The following is a 12,713-nucleotide window of genomic DNA, read 5'->3' as shown; positions in this document are numbered from 1 at the left end:
AACTATGAAAAATAATCATTTTTTTGTCAAAAAACATGTTTTTTCTTTCCATTTTCGCCTTTGAAGGTCTGCAATTCAGTGAATTTTGAACCTACAACTTTCAAACTTCGGATTTTTCTTAGTTAGAATGTTTATTTTCGAAAAAAATACCAAAAAAATAATTAGAGAATGTCGGTTTTTCGATTTATGGCCGCCTGAAAACCCATAGTGCATTGTTGTGAGGAAGGCTCCAACCACATAGGTGGATTAAGTTAGTTTTTTTCATAATAACGGTCTGTGGGGGCCCGTAGAGTAACATATGAGTTGAAATAGATATCCAATAATGTTTTAAAAACATTTCAAGGATTTGAAAAATGTCTCAAATAAAGGGAGCATTCTTTAATTACGTAACGCACAGTTGGGGAGGGAGAGAGGGTTGGATACTGTGTTACGCTCTTTTTTTTAAAAAAATTGTATGGAAATTTTCCAACAATCCCAATTCTTGCGGTACGTAAAATAAAGAATGCTCCCAAATCGGTTATCAGTATTCAAAGAGTGAATTGAGCGTCAAAAAGGTTGACTTTTTTTAACTCTCCAAAGAATCTGTGAGGATTTTCAAGTAATCCAAGAAATCTCCAAAACTCTTCACATGTCTCCAATAGGTTTCCAGTAAGTTGAAAATTTGTATATTTAAATTAAAGATAAGTTCAAGAAAATAATCTATCCACATATCGTAAAAAGAATCGAAACCGTTTCACTTCTTAGAAATCATTTCCCAACATCATAATGTAAAACTTGCTGCCAGGAATTTCATTAAGCAGTTCCAACCCCCAGGCTAACCGTTTCGAATCTTACATGGGCGGATCTCATCTTACCAGCCCAAAGAAACCCGATTATTATCTGCTCCAGGATCTGATTAAAAGCACCCAAGAAAAACCCAATAAACGCCTTCTAGTGAAAGTGTGTTTCTTTTCTAATAAGATTTTAGGGCCGGTCACAATTGCTGCTGGGTCTTGTCCACTCATGTGATAAGTGCTTCCGCAACCGGACACTGGCCAAGATGCAAATTTGGTTCGTCCTTTATTTTTTTGGAAGGGGAGAGGGCGTGCAGGCAAATTTTAATAGTAACATATTTTGATTAAAATTCCTTTTTCTTAAGGGACGGTTTTCGAATGGCAAGGAGAGGTGGATTTTAATATCCTTGCGCTTTGTTTTGTCACGCCGAAATGCTTTGTATGGGAGGACTGACGGCCATGCTGATGAGATGGGATAATTCCGGTCCAGTGACCAACAAGAAGGTTGACCAAAGAAGCGCCTCGGGTGTTTATTGAGATATTTCACTGTGAATGGAGGGAAATTAAAATCTTGGTTGGTACATTGAGAAAGTGGAACGGATGGCCACCGCTGCCGGTGTGAATGGGAGTGAAACAGGATCATCAAATTATCTTGGATAGTAACATTAACACAAGATTTCTTTTTTTGAAGCTGGGCACTTTTGGCACAGACTTGTGGCGAAGATTAATTGCTTGATTTAAGGTTGTCTGAAACTTTTTTCAAAACAAGAAACAAGAAACAAGAAACAAGAAACAAGAAACAAGAAACAAGAAACAAGAAACAAGAAACAAGAAACAAGAAACAAGAAACAAGAAACAAGAAACAAGAAACAAGAAACAAGAAACAAGAAACAAGAAACAAGAAACAAGAAACAAGAAACAAGAAACAAGAAACAAGAAACAATAAACAAGAAACAAGAAACAAGAAACATTTTTTGTCGTTTTTACCCTTGATTTTTTAAATTTATTTTGGTTGTTTTGTAGTTTTCTACTACATTTTTCATTTTTTTGTTGATACAAACTTTAAAAAATTTTTGGTCTGTTGTATTGTATTTAATTTCAAGCATCTCATCTTTCCTGTTAAGTCTTCGATCCCAAGAAGGCCCAGCCCACACTCTGCTGCCATTTTTGACCGTCCAATAAAAGACCCCGAGAAATATTTCCTTCAATTAAATCCGACTCCTTTCGTCGAATCCTCGACGCTCATGTTCTCATCCTCTCCCCCTTTCTAACGGTCTCAATTTCAATCCTGCCGGCCAGTGATTATTGTCACTGTTTACGACGTCGTCGTCGTCCAGTCAAGAAAAGCAAAATTAATTCCTTCTTTTATCACATCATCACCATCAGTCCACTCCTCCTGCTTCCAAGCACAGAGGGGTTCAGGTCCAGGCTAAGGTCCATCCAGAGCTGCCTCAAATTGGCAGCTAAAAACACAACACTTTCCTCCTTGTTCCAAATGAATATGCATTCAACCCTTTCTTTTTTCACTTCCAACTTCCTTGATTTGAGAGTTTCGAAGGGGTTGGGAAATCTTCACCGCTCGTTTCGACCGGCCTCAGCCGGAAGTATAAAAACAAATTAAATAATAAAATAATTTCAAGAAACAGAAAATTGGATTAAATGGGCCCTTTTTCCTCTTGGTTTTTCTAAGCGCTATTGGAAGAGGGAAAATCCGCTTGACTGGCTGTCCGCTTTTTTCCAAAGAGACGGAAATCTTAGATCCAGTCCTTAAGAAGTGGCTGCTGCACAGAACTCAACGAAGGAAAAAAACTCGTGACAAATAACTCAATTTGTATAAATAATTGTACCTTCCCCTGTCGGTGGCAGTTTTCTTTTTTTCCTCTCCCTCTCCTGGTTCTGGTTCTGATTACCGCGATTTTCCAACGCTCGACACCCGAAGGGGCACGTCCTCCTAATTTTATCGAGCCTTAATCACTGCCGGCCCGTTGGACCTGGTGGAGAGGTGTCAGTGGCGACAGGAGAAAAAAAGTGTCCCGAAAAAAAGGCGCAAATTAGTATTAATGATTACTTTATTATGCTTATCAGCGGAAGGTTCTTCCGAATTTGTTTTCCGCAGGAAATCATCAGAGGTGGTGATTTGGAGGGATTTTCTTTTTTTGACGACGACGCCGTCGACGTGGTCTGATTTTGATGGGTTTGATGAAAAGGGTTTTTCCCTCGCAAAAGTTTTTTTTTTTCTCGTGATAGGATTAAATTTGAAAAATGTTCTCGGGTGTTGACGCAGCAGGACGTGAAAAATATTAATTATTGGCCCGTGAGTTGGAGTCGTGATAAGATTGCGTAATTGGAGCAACTTGTGATTTTTTAACGTGGAAATACTTTGAAATTATGATAGCTTGCATTAATCACTTTTGTTAAGATAGAAAAAAAGGTTTATTGCACTCGTTCAAAGTAAAACCATTGAATGGTTTCTTCCCAAGATAGAATTTTATTTGCTGTCAAGATAAGTGTCAAACTTCCAAAACCATACTGAAAATTGTTACGTCTCGGTACAGGTGCTGAAAAGTTCATATGGATGCTGAAAAATACTTTTTGCAATTCCGTCGTGAAACTACTCACTTTTCCTGTCATTCTTGAACGACGAAATAGCCTACTTTTCTGTACCAAAAATAACAGAATCGAATAGCAACACTTTTCACAATAAATGCTGAAAAGTTCTACTTTTCAGCACTCAAATGGGTGCTGAAAAGTTGAACTTTACAGCACTTGTTTCGAAAAGTAACACTTTTCAAAAAAATTTTTATTTAAACGATTTATTAACAAAATACATGAAAATTTAACATAAAATTTCACTCAGTGTGTGTTTTTTTGGAATTGCAAAAAATGTTGTATGGAACTCGTTGCAAAACTTGATTTTTTTCAGCACTCTTCGTATTTATCCAACTCGGTGAACCTCGTTGGATAAATGTACGACTCGTGCTGAAAAAATCATTTTTTTTGCAACTTGTTGCATAAACTACTATTTCAGAACTGTTATTTTTGGCAATAAAAAGTAGGCCGTTTGTCATGGTGATGAAATAGCCAACATAACCTCATCAAAAGTAACAATGTTGAAAGTTAATTATAGCACTCGTTTGAGGGTAAAAATCGTGTTTTTCATCATTATTATCCAAAAGTAGTTCGTTACTGAGTCGAGCAAATCGACTGTTCTTTGCATTTTTTCATTTGGATTAAACTTTATATCCATGCATTCTTTATGTAAAAAGAAGCAATTTTGCATCATTCGTTTTTTTTTATGATTAGGACTCTTCAGAAAAAACTAGATACCCGAAAATATCCTATTTTTATATTGAACATTAAATGATTAAAAATTGAATTCTCAAAACAAATCGTTTTGTTTAATAATTTAGGATGGCACAATATCATTAAATGTTTTGTCTACCCCTCCTTCAAAGTCGGGCAGAAAAATCAAAGGAAAAATAAATATTTTTTCAAAATTTCAATGGAAATGTAATTTCAATCAATTTAAAATGCATTCCCCTGCGTTTAGAATCATTTTTAGAGTGTTTGGGTTATTTAAAAAATCTTTTAAAGTTTTGAAAGTTTTCGATCATTAGTACCTGGGTGCTGAATAGTGGTTCGCAAACGGCCTCAATTTTGAACTGTCAAAGTGGAACCAATTTGCTCTTCGCCAAAAGTAGAGAGTATTGTTATCGATCATTAAAAATTGATTTTTTTGCAGGTAGAAAAAATGTGTGGCTTTTGAGGACCTAGAGTTGATGTTGAGAAATCTTATGAAAGTTGAAGGCGAGATCGTCATTTTTTTTTTTAATTATGAATGAAAGTTGTTTATGGAGTTGATGCGGTTCTATCCATCCAGAAGCTGTCTTTATTGTTTGATTCTGTTTGAAAAGCTGGTTTAGAGAAAATCTTCTCTGTTTGTTGGATTAGCTTCGCTAGAATTAGCGATGTTTTTTTCGCTGGACCAGGAAGAGCTGCAGGATTCCAAAACCAGTCAGTTCTTCGTCACCCGTAAAAAATAAAATCTCTTCTAACACATCGAATTGCGACAATTTTCCAGCAAAAATTGTCAAAAACTCGACAAAATGAATCACATACTACTGATTTTAAAACAGCTCATTTACCAGTAAGAAAAAAAAGTCATGCTTGTGCTTGAACAGCCTCTTACTTTGTAGATGTAAACAAAGTGGGATCATTCAAAAATAACGTTACGCATTCTCTCTGTTCATCACCCAGTTTAGTACCAATTTTTTTTTGTTTTTTCGCTGAAATTGTTTTCGCCAAATCATACATTTTTTGAAAACTAATGATTGCAAAACAACTGATTTAGTGTAAAATGCATTTTAAAGCACTTTTTCATTTAAATGTTGAAACTTGTTTTTCAAATTTTTATGTTTTATATTTTTATTTTTTTGCCTCCCCACCTCGAGATCCGAGGGACAAAAACTTTGGAAAATATTTGCAGCAGCCTTATGGTACTGAAAAAGACATTTAAAAATGTAAATCTTTCAATATTTGTGTTTTTTTGAGCTGATTTTTTTCTAAAGAATATTAAAGAAATTTAAAAAAATAGAAGAAAAAAAAGAAATTCAAAATCGAATTAGTAATTGAAAAATACTATACATTTTTTTGTTTTTTTTTATGTACTGTTTTAAGTTATAGCTTTTAACTTAGCTTTATAAATTTTCGATTTTAGAGGATTTTTAAGTTTAAAAAATAATTCTTGAAAGAAAAGCAACTCTGACAAAAAATATTTTTGAATGTTTCAAATTATAATTTTTACTAAATTTTCTGATTACTGAAAAGTAAAAAAAGGTTGGTCTATAATAAGAAATTAAGAAGACTAACAGGCTTGATTCTTAAAGTTTATTTTATAACTTGATACCGGTACATTTGTTTAAAAAAGAAAGGTACTTTTCGATTGCAAATTTGATTTAATCTTAAAAAATGATTTTAATATTTTTTGTCAGGACTTGTTTATATTTTCCATCAAAAAACATGAGTTTTGAACCCCGAAGTTGAAAAAATCAACAAACTTTCCCTCCACCACTTTCCCCTTTCCCATAATGGGTGGCGGTGGTAATCTTGAGCGCAAATCCAATTTGCCTGAAGCCATCGCGTTGCTACAAATCTCCGGATCAGGGAAGAGTTTCAATTTCCTCCGCCAAAACATGGTCCAGAATCCGAGCGGTGGATAGCAGGCAGCAAATGGCACTAGTGAAAGTGGTCCAACCGACCAACGAGCGAGCGGCTGCTGCTAATCAGATAAAACCTATCCAATTCGGGAGATTGCAAGAGCAAGAAGCACTTGTAACCAGAACCAAGCGGGGCAGCACAACAATATTGCTCCTTAAGATATAGTGGATGTCCCCAGAAGAAAAAAAAAAGAAATCACGCGAGCAACCAGAAGTGATCAAGCGTTGAGCGAGGAATAAATTTCAAATATAAATTCTATATCACGTTTTATGAATATCTTTTCCCTACACGGTGCAAAAAAAAACATCGACAAGTCCGAGCAAACAAAGCAGTGCGTTTTACTCTGCTGGCATCGAAAGTCATAAAAAAAGAAAAATTGTTTTGCTTGCCGTAGATATCTGCTCTCGGAAAATGGCACTCCTCACATGCATAATGTACTCACAAGTCATGTTCGTTGGCATTCTGAGATGGATGGTGATTTTACCCCTCAGAAGGTGGTCAGAAAATTATCTCAAAACATACTGTATGCTGCTTTGTATTGAACCAGCGATTTTCAACGGTAGAACCGAACCTTTTCGATTAACATGGTAGGGTACCAGCCTAGGAAAAGGTTGAGAATCGATGTATTAAACCAGGCCTGCCCAACGTCCGGCCCGCGGGTCGGATCCGGCCCGTGAAGCCATTTCATCCGGCCCGGGACGGCTTTTCAAAATATTTCTTTGACCGTCCCTTAAGGCTGTTAATGAAATGTTAAATAAATAAATTGATTGTCTGAATTAAAAAAATAATCTTGAGATCAAATTTTACCATATGAGCAACTCTCTACGAAATCGCCCGATTTCGACCATTTTTATTTTTTGTATTTTTTTATTTGACTCAAACTTTGTGGGGGCCTTCCTTATGACCAAATAAGCTATTTTGTGTCATACAAGTCTCCATACAATTTTGGCTGCTGTCCATACAAAAATGGTATGTAAATATTCAAACAGCTGTAACTTTTGAGTGAATTTTCTGATCAATTTGGTGTCTTGGGCAAAGTTGTAGGTATTGTTGAGGACTGTTGAGAAAAAAATAGGTACACGGAAAAAAAATGCAGATTTTTTGATCAACTTTTTTTTCACCAAAAACTCAATTTCCCAAAATACGTATTTTTTTATTTTCGAGATTTTTTGATATGTTTTAGGGGACTAAAATCCGCAACTTTTGAGCTATCGAGAAACATGGTAAAAAAATCTGCCGCCAAGTTATGAATTTTTGAAAAAAAGTGATTTTTGTAAAAAAAATCCAAATTTCATGCAAAAACAAATTTGAAGTTATTTAAAAATATTTTGAAAAAAATAAATCAAGACTGACATTTTAAATGGGCGTAATATTCATTGTTTGGCCCTTTTAAAATGTTAGTCTTGATTTATTTATTTTCAAAATATTTTTTTCGAAAAGATCGGAAAATTTTACGAATGTTTCATGTATTAACATTGAAAATCGGACCATTAGTTGCTGTGATATCGACATTAGAAAATGGTGAGTTGTTTTGGTGAGACTTAGAAAACTTCAATTTTCGTGTTTCTTTTTCTTAAAGCGGCTGTATCTCAGCAACCCGAGGTCCAATCTTCAATGTCTCTTAGACAATTTTATAGCAAATTTTCTGAACTTTTCAAAAAAAATATTTTTAGAAATGGTCGCTCATGGTCACTATTTTTAAAAATCGAAAAACTGCACATATTTTGCTAAAATCAAAATTTCGGTGGCTATATCTTGAAAACGAAGCCCTTTATCAAAAAAATTGTAGAGTAGTTTTCGATTGCAAATTCAATTTTGCATTAAAAAATAACTTCAAGTTTGTTTTTGCATGAAATTTGGATTTTTTTTCCAAAAATCACTATTTTTCAAAAATTTATAACTTGGCGGCAGATTTTTTGACCATGTTTCTCGATAGCTCAAAAGTTGCGGATTTTAGTCCCCTAAAACATATCAAAAAATCTCGAAAATCAAAAAATACGTATTTTGGGAAATTGAGTTTTAGTGAAAAAAAAAGTTCATAAAAAAAATCTGCAAATTTTTTTTCCGTGTACCTATTTTTTTCTCAATTGTCCTCAACAATACCTACAACTTTGCCGAAGACACCAAATTGATCAGAAAATTCACTCAAAAGTTACAGCTGTATGAATATTTACATACCATTTTTGTATGGACAGCAGCCAAAATTGTATGGAGACTTGTATGGGTGAACCAATGACACAAAATAGCTTATTTGGTCACAGGGAAGGCCCCCACAAAGTTTGAGCCAAATCAAAAAATACAAATAAAATCCATTTCCGGTTTTGGTAGAGAATTGCTCATATTTAAACAACATTCTTCATGTTTGAATTTAATTCTTATAATTTCTATATTTCTAAACGGAAAACGGTGCAAGAAAACAAAATTATCCATTTCATAAAATTGTGCAATTTATGAAAAAAAAAACTTGAATTGTTCTCTAAAAATGTACAGAAAGTTTAAATTTAAATTTCTCTCAGTTTTGACTATGTTTACTTCAAATTGAAGTTTTTTTTTCTATTTTTTTAAATAAACTAATGTAATTTTCCAGAACAACTTTTCACTTATAAAGTTTTTTGAAATAAATGCTTAAAATGGTAAATTATTCATATAAATAATAAATCGCTGCATATATTTAATAAATATTTAAAAAATGTCTCAAAACCATACACCCATGTTACTAATGATTTCATCCATTTTTTATGCGCCAGAACATTTAAGAGTGAGTTTTTTGTGTAGTCTGCTCATGAGTTTCTGTTAAATTTTCAACTCCAACATGTCAAACATCGCCGAACTTTTTACTAACATGACATGAGAAAAATGTCCACCTAAATTGTAAGTTCAACAATACAGCTAAGGTGTCCAGATTTCGAAGCATCCGGAAATTCAAAGCATGACGTTATTTGGAATTAAGTATTGAAAGTTTTAAATAAAAAAATCTTATTATGAGAAAAACTTCCCAATCAATTACTCCAGAGTAATTGTCTACGTTTTCATTTTTCATTTTTTCTTTTTTTTATCGATTTTGTCCGATGAAACATTACCTATGTCGAAAGATGTATGAATATTCGAAAATCTGTATCTTGACAAGACTGCCGCTCAAATCAAGTCCGTCCCATATGTAATTTCGTCAATTTTGAGTTAATGATGCATTTTGGTTCGTAATCATGTGAACCATCAGAAGAAAAAAACCAATAAAATTTAAAACTTTGTTTCAGAGAAAAATTCTAACACGTAACCATGGGCGGGACGAATTTGACTTGCGTTTTTTCGGCTTGCTGTTTTTACAGTATGTAAAAAAAGTATTTACACCCCTTGGGCACTATGCACATTTTGTGATGAAACATGTAAACAATTTAATGTTGACATAAACCTAGTACTACGTTTTGTTCAGAAACTCATGCCGAAAATTTTGCTGCAAAAAGCTCATGAAAAGATGTTTTCTATAAAAAGTTATATAACAAATACTATTACAAAAATAAAAATGGTGCAAAAAAAGTTTGTACACCTTTCGAAAAATTAACATAAATAATGTTATTTGTTGACAAATCACCATAAATCCAGTCTCCCGACTCCAAATAGGCATCCTTGACTGATAAAAAAAAAATAATTTTGATTGATTATAAAGTTTACTAATTACTTAGTATAAAAGTTTATATAACTCTGGAAATTCTATATAAAACTTATCTAAACTTTATTTTGCAAACTTTCAATTTAACTAAATGTCAATATATTACCATAGAATTGATAAATAAACATTCTGGAGTGGGTATAACACCGTTCTGGGGGTCTTTGTATCGCTAGAATAGATTTTTCGTTGGAATTTCGTACCAACCCGGAATTACGTCGTCGGAAAATCCGCCGGCATCCGAACCGGTCCACAATTCACAAGTTAACCTATGTGGCATCGGGAAGGGCATAAAATTTCCGATCTTTTGATACCCATACATCTAGGTTTTCTATAAAACCCACGTTTTTAAATACCTGGGCAAAAAGTAAGTTTGATCCACGAGAACAAAAATTACGAAATTCCATACATTTTTGGCAGATTGCTCAAACGAAACCATAACAACGTTTTTGCCAAGGTATTTAAAAACGTGGGTTTTATAGAAAACCTAGATGTCTGGGTATCAAAAGATCGGAAATTTTATGCCCTTTCTGATGCTACATAGGTTGACTTGTGAATTGTGGACCGGTTCAGATGCCGGCGGATTTTCCGACGATGTAATTCCGGGTTGGTACGAAATTCCAACGAAAAATCTATTCTAGCGATACAAAGACCCCCAAAACGGTGTTATACCCACTCCAGAATGTTTATTTAGCAATTCTATGGTAATATATTGACATTTAGTTAAATTGAAAGTTTGCAAAATTAAGTTTAGATAAGTTTTATTTAGAATTTCCAGAGTTATATAAACTTTTATACTAAGTAATTAGTAAACTTTATATTCAATCCAAATTATATTTTTAATCAGTCAAGGATGCCTATTTGGAGTTGGGAGACAGGATTTATGGTGATTTGTCAACAAATAACTTTATTTATGTTAATTTTTCGAAAGGTGTACAAACTTTTTTTGCACCTTTTTTATTTTTGTAATAGTATTTGTTATATAACTTTTTATAGAAAACATATTTTCATGAGCTTTTTGCAGCAAAATGTTCGGCATGAGTTTCTGAACAAAACGTAGTACTAGGTTTATGATTTCAAAAATTGTTTACATGTTTCATCACAAAATGTGCATAGTGCCCAAGGGGTGTAAATACTTTTTTTACATACTGTACGTATTGGACAGACTCGATTAGAGCGGCGGAAGATTTTCTTTGATCGATTTGGTGCCTTCGGCAATGTTTTAGGTTAGGAATACGATTTTGAAAAATAGGCACAGTGTCACTTTTTAAATTAAAAAATGAATTTATTTATTTTTGATCAGTTTCAGGAAGTTTTCAGTTCCGATTTTGGCGCTATAGTTTAAGATGGTGCAAATCATACATGTTTAAAATTTTTTTTTTTTTGAAATCATCAGAAATATTGCCAAACAAAATGCATCATGTCAAGATGCAAAATAAAGTTTTCAATTGACAATACTCTTACAAATTTTTCGAAACATTGCACAGTTTTCAACCTTAAAATGTATTTCTTCGTAATGGCGCTTAAGTCACACAGTCAAATCAATGAAAGCTATAGGTTTTGCTTGTAAATCGCTGTACAGTCATCCCACATATTCGGAACACCCACAAATTCGGAACACTTTGATGATAATTTGTCAATAGCATGCCAAAATCGACCTTACTATTTTAGAACCTGCATTTGGACATTATCCTGCTATTTCACTAGTAAAAGTAGTACTTTCTGAACAAAAAACTTCATTCCAAGACTATTTTGTCCAGAGCAGCAAAACTCTGCCTCCAAATGGCCTGTTTCATAATTGTGGGGTGTTATTGTGCCTCCCACAATTGTGGAACACCTAAATTTAACTGATATTTTCACAAAAAAATTATCAAACCATGTATAAAACATCACTAAGCCTGAGTTTCATTGGTTTCAGTGTGAGAAGTCATTATTTGGTGATAAATATTTACTCCTGGAGAGATCCAAAATTTGTTTATATTCGTATAAGAAAAAAGTGTTCCGAATTTGTGGATTTCAAGGGTCAAAGTAATTCTTCAAAAACTTCATATAAAAGTTAAAATTTGCAGATGTTCGATACATTCGAAAGATCGCAAGAAAAGCTTTCAAATGAAGGTAAAAGCATATCACTAAGTTCAATTATCGATTTGCTATGATTTTTTGAACATTGGCCGATCTGGAAACCGTTCCGAATATGTGGGATGACTGTAGCTGAAGCAGTGGTGTAAATGATAAAATTGAGTTTTATAGGGAACTTAGAAAATTTGCCTTTTTTAATTTACTAAAATGGCTGTATCTTGGCACTGACTTCTTGGGTAATCAGTTATTAATGTATGAAAAGATTGCTCCGGAGGCAAAAACCTATCGAAAAAAAAAGTTCTATAAAAAAGAATACTTGCATCGGCCGGGAATCGAACCCGGGCCGCCCGCGTGGCAGGCGAGCATTCTACCACTGAACCACCGATGCTTCTTAAGAACGATGAGAAAATTTAGCGAATGCAGAAATTTATATTTTAAAACGAAGAATGTTTCAAAATTCCAAAATTCAACTATTTTTGCCTCCCTCACCTTACTGAGGAAAGGCTATAAAATCACTCAAAAAATGAACTTTTTAATTAGACCTCTTAGACCTACCGTCATTTATACATAGCGACTCAGAATCACCAGCTGAGCAAATGTCTGTGTGTTTGGCTGTATGTAGACATGTGTACCGAATCAATGTCACTGGAATATCTCGTCAGTGACTGAGCCGATTTTGACCGTAAGTCCCTATTAGAATTTATAAGATTTAATTAAGTACATCAAAGGTTATGCTTAAAAAACTGCTGCATATAAAATTTCACAATTTGCTAAAAAGGGTGTTTTTTGCATGAAAATCTGCCATATTTTATATTTTTAGGGAGGTTCTGATATGACCTTGGACCGTGGATTAAGAATTTTCAAGATCGGACTTACCTATCAAAACATACAAGCAGTTTAAAAAAATGATCTGAATTTACATAACCTCAAATGGTCGGGTCTGATCGCCACGAAAAAGCCGTGAAGAGGGATGCCATTTT

General features: G+C 33.8%; 1 non-coding gene across 1 annotated transcript; it reads right to left on the bottom strand.

Moving 5' to 3' along the window:
• Positions 1-12,050: 12,050 nt before the first annotated feature.
• On the bottom strand, positions 12,051-12,121 carry Trnag-gcc (transfer RNA glycine (anticodon GCC)). Its single transcript has one exon. It is a non-coding gene; the product is annotated as a tRNA-Gly (tRNA).
• Between the last annotated feature and the right edge of the window lie 592 nt (positions 12,122-12,713).

The sequence above is a fragment of the Culex pipiens genome, chromosome 1, assembly GCF_016801865.2.
Source record: "Culex pipiens pallens isolate TS chromosome 1, TS_CPP_V2, whole genome shotgun sequence".
In the NCBI taxonomy this organism is placed as follows: Eukaryota; Metazoa; Arthropoda; class Insecta; order Diptera; family Culicidae; genus Culex; species Culex pipiens.
This window is presented reverse-complemented; position numbering and strand designations above follow the sequence as displayed.